Here is a 6,719-nt window from a genome sequence, read left to right as displayed (position 1 = left end):
TAAAATAATTTAATACTACTTATATCTTTTTTTTACTATCAATTATTGTATGTTAGAGAAACTAAACCCATACTAAATTGAATAAATTTATTTTAACTATTTTACCCATCCTTTTTATTTGAGTTTGATGTGGAAAAGAAAGAGGAAAAGAATATTTGGTACTTGATAAAGGGTACTATTAAGTATTAAGGGTTAGTTTGGATAAGTGCATAACTAATTTTGAAACTTTTAACTTATAAAAAATTATAACATGTAGATCTTTTTTTTTTTATCTTGCTATTAGGCCTTTAAAAAGTAAAAAGAATAATCGAATACTATATATATATTTTTAAATTTCAGAAGGCCATACAATTAATTAGTTCCAAACCCATATATGGTTTCCACTTTCCAAACCCCCCAACAAAATGACAATGTGAGTGGTCATAGATATAGAAAGGGGTTAGGTTATCCATTGAAGCTGAAGACCAAAAAGCAAAGGGGCCATATATAGTACAGTGAGTAAACATGACCCTTGTACCATTAACACAGTGGAAATGCTTGGTTTGTAGCAATCTTTGTTTCTTGTATTGAATTGAATTGTAACCCTCACCATCTTGTCCTTATTTTCATCCAATTAGGCACCAATAGAGTTCTTATTATATGAGCACATTCAAACATTGAACAGTAGTATATGTGCCATCTGTGCCAGGCATGTGAGCCTACCACACTTTTCAATAAACCTTCAATAATTTATTTGTTTATTTTTCCTTGAATTGGGGCTGTGGATTAGGTGGCTGGTGTCATTGTAATGCCAGTAATTTTCAATGTTGCCTAAGCAATGTGCCATCTTAATTGTGCTCTTTAGTTTAATTACATGATGGAGTCATGTTAACCACTTTCTTAATTATATTTCCCGTCCATTTCAATTGGTATGTTTTGGATTAGGCATAGCAAAATGACCACCTCATTTATTTATCGGTAATGTTAAAAAGATAAAAAAAAAAAATTAAATTTATTTTATTAATATTTATTTATTATAAAATATATTAAATAAAACTTAAAGTAATAAATTTTAAAGGTTTTTAATTTTGATCCATCAACACGAATAATTAATTAAATTAGGGCTACTCAAGGTTAATTTATTTCCGATGAAAAAAAGAGCGTATGGTTAATTGCTATACATTATTCTATTCTGAACACTGAACTCTGAACAAATAAAGAGGCACTTAAATTTTTTTTTTTTATCTAAATTCTTACATATTTTATGAGTTAGTGTCAAATTGGTATTTAAAATTTCAATTTTGGTCAAAATTAGTTTTCAATTTTTTATTAAATTAAATTGACTGTTAAATTTATCAACATCTATTAAATTCATTTCTACCTAGAGTGATCCAGAAACTGAATCGTAAACTCAAAACTAATTTAATTGGGTTTATTTATTATGTACTCTATGACACTATAACAGTGTTTGTTTGTTTTATGTCTATGTTCATCAGACACAGACATAATAACATATCTTTATTGTTTATTTGATTATTAAAATATAAATTTTTAAAGATACACTTACACATAAATAATTGACACAATAGACAAATATTTAGACTATTTTTAATAAGAAATTCATCTAAGTCTCTTATGCCTTACTGTCGTAAAAATTAATTTTACATCCATTTTTACGTTATTTTATAATAATATTTAAATTTATAAATTTAAAAATAATTTATTATTAAAAAATATTAATATTTAAAAATATATTAAATAATTATTATAATTATGAATTAATTATGATTTAATTATTTAATATAATTATTTATTTTAAAGATAACTTGTCACATGACAAGTTATCATTAGACACCATAAATTCTTTGGAAGAGGAATTCTTTCTGCTCGAAGCATGAGCACTACTTCTCTTTTCTTTAACGGTTGGGACTGCATTATGTCAGAAAAAAGAGAAATAGAACTTTGGAGCATTCATGCATTGGAGGTACTTTTAGTGTCTTTAGAAAAAATTGAGATACAGAAGAATGAATATAGACACTAATTTTTATGACAATTTTATTCCTATCTTCTTTTCATATTTTTAAAATTAACCTTCTTAAATTTTAACCTAATTCCTCTTTTTTTTTTTCCTCTTTGGTCTTTATTCTCTCGACTGGCTATTCTCTTCATTTTTTCTTCAACATTGCAAGCAGACCGCTCTTTTCATCACCTTAGTTTCTTTGTCGATGACAACTTGAAGCTTATGTTACTACTTCCTCTTCGTCTTCTGCTGTGCCACCAACTCCTTCTCCTTTCTATTTATATACGACGGCTTCAATTGAAAAAATTAGAATCCCATTGTGATGAAACTCATGACCCCTATTTTTTTTGCATCTTTTTTTTTATCTCTCTCTCAACTATTAAATTTATGAAATTTAGGTTTATGAAATTTTTATTTTTTGGGAAAAAATTTTAAGATATTATAGATTACTGATTATGAAATCAATTTTTATAAGAAGAAAATATGAATTTGAATTTTTACGATTCTAGATTACTGATTATATAATTAATTTTATAAAAGAAAAATATGAAAATTTGCATTGATGAGAAATAATATTGAATTTTCAATTAGATTTGATTATTGACATTTTTTTTTGAATTGATTGCTTTATGTTAAACAACAAGAAGAAGAAAGATAAAATTAAGTCCAATTTGGATAAACAGCTTAATTAAACTCCTTTTGACAAAATAGCTTAAATAATAAATGGCTATATTAAAAATAATTTATAAATAAATTATTTTGTATTTAGATTTATAGTTCTAAAAGTGCTTATTTTATAAAAATATGATAAAAAAAATAGTAGTATTATGAGAAAAGTTATTTTTTTAAATTTCTCTATAAGTTCCTAAATAGTTTCTTAGAAAGCTGCAATTTAGTTTTGAAAATTGCACCAGACATTAATACTACTACTTTTCATAAGTCATAAGCTCAAAAAAGTTACTTTTAAAACTTTTCAAACAGGCCCTTAATTTGCTTCACATAATTTTTTGTTGCTGAAGAAGAAAGAAAAAAAAAAAAGAAAAAAGACAAAATTGATTTTTTAGGTAAATAGTATTTTTGTCTCTAAATCAATGTCTTTATAACTTGTGTCTATGTCCATATGTATATTTGTGTTTCTGTCTCAAAATTTTGAGACACTAACTAAATGAAAAGTTTTAATCGAAAATATAAAAAATTTAAATTTCTAATGCATTTATTTTGTACCTATTAATGAAAAAATTTAAAACATTTTAATAATGATAAGTTTATCATGTATTCTAAAGACACATGTTAGCTAAACCCGATTTAGGTACTCTCAGTTCCTTATGCCTTATCTGTCATAAAAAGTAACTCCACATCAGATTTTGCGTCATAAACAATTAGCACTTTTATTTATTGTCTTTAAGTTAGACAATTGGGAGAGCCCTTGCTATGGTGGTTTGTACTTGACTTCCCCACCAATACTTGAATTTCCAATGTCCTCCAAGATCCCAATCCTAACCATTAACAAAAAAAAAAAAAAAACAAAAAAGAAAGCTATTTACATATTAACATATTTACAATAGCCAATAATATAACACCATTGCGATTTTCTGGCAACGGCACCAAAAACTTGATGATGGCCAAAAGTAGGTTCGGAATTTTTTCTCGAAATAGAATTGGCGTTGCAAGTATAGTCCCAAAGCCACAATCAACCAACATTAAAGTTTAATTCAAGAATTGTCACAATTAACACAAAATAACCAGGAGTTTTAAATCCCGAGTCGTTCTCCCTAGGAATTGCAATCAAGTGCTCAATTATTGGTTATGGGGGAATGGAGTTTTGATGGCAAGAGGCAAGTAATGTAAATAGCAAGCAATGAAAGAAACAAACAATAATGAAATATCAAAAGGAATTAAACTCAATGCAATTAATCAAGAGAAAGGAAAATTCAAATGCTAGAAACCTCTTGGTAAGGGTTGAGAGTCAAGGTTACCTATCCTAACCATTGACCATAAACATATAATGATTATGAAGAGGTAATCCTACTTAGTTAATCCTAACATCGAGGATAAGTCAAACAGGTATAATTGATCTCAATCCATAAGTCCTAGTTAACTCACTAATTAACTTAGTGAAAGACTAGCGTCCATGGAAACCAAATCAACTAACTACCCTAATATATCAATCAAGAATGGACATCAATGACTCAAGATCACCAAAGTCCTCAATTCCAAGCCAAGAGTGGGGAAAACTACACTAAGACTAAGCCAAACATTTTATCAAACATTTGGTGTGTATGAAAATAAAAGCATATTAAATTATAATAAAAATAAAATCTAAAACTACCAAATACAAGAATATAATAATAGCAACTCAATTAAATAACAATAAATATAAAAACATCAAATTGCATTAAATAAAAATTAAAATAACAAGAGTGTTCATCAACATAAAAAGTAACCAAAATGAGAAATTAACAAGATAAACTAAGAAAATTAAGGTAATAGAACAAAGAAAGCTAAAAGAAACTAGATGAAAAGAAGAATTAAAAAGAGAAATTAAACTAATAACCCTAATTTCTAGAGAGAAGGGGGAGCTTTTCTCTCTAGAAAATGACCTACAACATGATAATAAACTAAACCTAATTGCTCCCCCTTGTTTTCTCTTGAATTCTGCTTGAAATAGCTTCAGAAATGAGTTGGATTGGGTTTTGGAGGCCCAAAAATCACTGCCAGCGAGTTGCAATTAATGAGGTCACGTGCCAGGATTTGTGCGTACACACATGTGTGTGCGAACGCACACTAGCTAAATCTTGACTCGTGTGTATGCACACTTAAACTCATGTCCACTATGGACATATATATATCATTTTGAAGCCCCGGATGTTAGCTTTCCAATGCCGCTGGAACCGCCTCATTTGGACCTCTTTAGCTCAAGTTATGATCACTTTAGTATCGAGAGGTCAGGATTGACAGCTTTAAAAATCCTTCATTTCTTGAATTCTCCCATTTTACATGCTTTCTTTCCTCACTTCTTCAATCCATATTTACTTTCAAAACCTTAAATCACTCAACAAACACATCAAGGCATCAAATGGAATTAAAGTGAATAAGATTTAGCAAATAAGGGCCTAAAAAGCATGTTTTCACTTTTAAGCACAATTTAGGGAGAATTTATAAAATCATGCTATTTCATTGAATAAATGTAGGAAAAGTTAATAAAATCCACCCAATTAGAGCAAATAAATACCATGAAATGTGGATTTATCAAGAATCCATAAATGGGGGGAGGGGGAGGGTCATCTAAGAATATCTAAGCCTAGCTTAAACTTAACCTTAATACTAAGTCTTTCTACCTTTCCTCCAATCCTCCATCTCTGGTGAATTTGCATAGACAGACAAGCAGACAAAGGCATGCATAGGTAGAAAACAAGTAGTACAAATAGCAAACATAACAGTTAGTATAATATAATCAATCAGGCATTCTCAAATTAATGCACAATAAGTAAGCAAGCAATATGCACATGATGTATGCCTGCCCTATGGCTGATGAGCTCATCTGTCGGTTATACAACCAACCCGACATGTCCTAGTAGCTAACCATTGGACAGTCCCTCTGTACGCGCATCCCCAAGCTCAAAAATAAACCATGGGACAGAACCCAAGCTGACGTAGGAGAGACAACACCCCAAGCTCAATAATATTCCATGGGAAAGAACCCAAGTTGACATGGGGGAGACAACACCCCAAGCACAATGTGAACTTAGGTATATATATATATATATTGGAGTTTGAGTTGTGGGCATTGGAGGCTTGATTGGAAGCTCGGGAAGCTGAGTTGTGGTGAGGAAGGCTTGTGAGCTTGCCTTGTGGGTTGCCTTGGATTATACGTGGAAATCGGCCAAGGTATGGTTTAGGTTTCGCGTATTTAATATATAATGTTTTGTGAAAACTTAGGCTAGATGACCATAGGATAAGTTGGAATACATGAAAATGTTCAATGCTTAGCACCCTTAATAATGATTATGATGTGAATTGAATGTGTGTTGGATGATTGTTGTTTATATTGGTAATAGTATGTTAATTGGTGAGTTGGTGGTGAATGATAGGAAGATATGGAGATATATATTGAGTAAGTGAATATATATTAATGTTGTTCATGTAAAATGAGGGAAGTAGGTTGAAATTGTGTAATAACGAAGTATGATTGAAGGTGGTGTGATGTGAACAATTTAGTACGGTGTTGGTGTGCTTTGATATATTGTTGAGTTGAATGTTGGTATAGAAGTCTGGTTTTGAGTTTGATTTTAATGAAAATTGAAGTTTGAAGGTTTTTATGTAAAACTGATTTTTGGCCGAACTTCGGCAAGCCATAACTCGGCTTTCGAACTCACAAATTGTTTTAAATTTTGGGTTCGTGAAGTTTACGCCGTTCGAAGCACGGATGAAAAATATTTTAAAACGAAAAAGTTATGCGCGTCGAAAGTTCGGAGGGCAAAAATAAGAATTATTCAGCATTCAGCATTTTTGCTGATCTGCACAGCTTGCGTACGTGACCACTGCACATGACGCAACCAAACTCTTCGGGTTTGGTAGCTTGCGTATGCGAGCAGTGTGTTTGCGTATGCGAACAATAATATTTAAGGGGTTGTGTACACGACCACCTGCACGCGAGGCGACCAACTCTTTCGGATTGGGATTCTCGTGTACGTGAGCAGGGTGCTTGAATACGCAAGCA

The sequence above is a fragment of the Arachis ipaensis genome, chromosome B06 (assembly GCF_000816755.2).
Source record: "Arachis ipaensis cultivar K30076 chromosome B06, Araip1.1, whole genome shotgun sequence".
In the NCBI taxonomy this organism is placed as follows: Eukaryota; Viridiplantae; Streptophyta; class Magnoliopsida; order Fabales; family Fabaceae; genus Arachis; species Arachis ipaensis.
Note: the sequence above shows the minus strand (reverse complement) of the source record.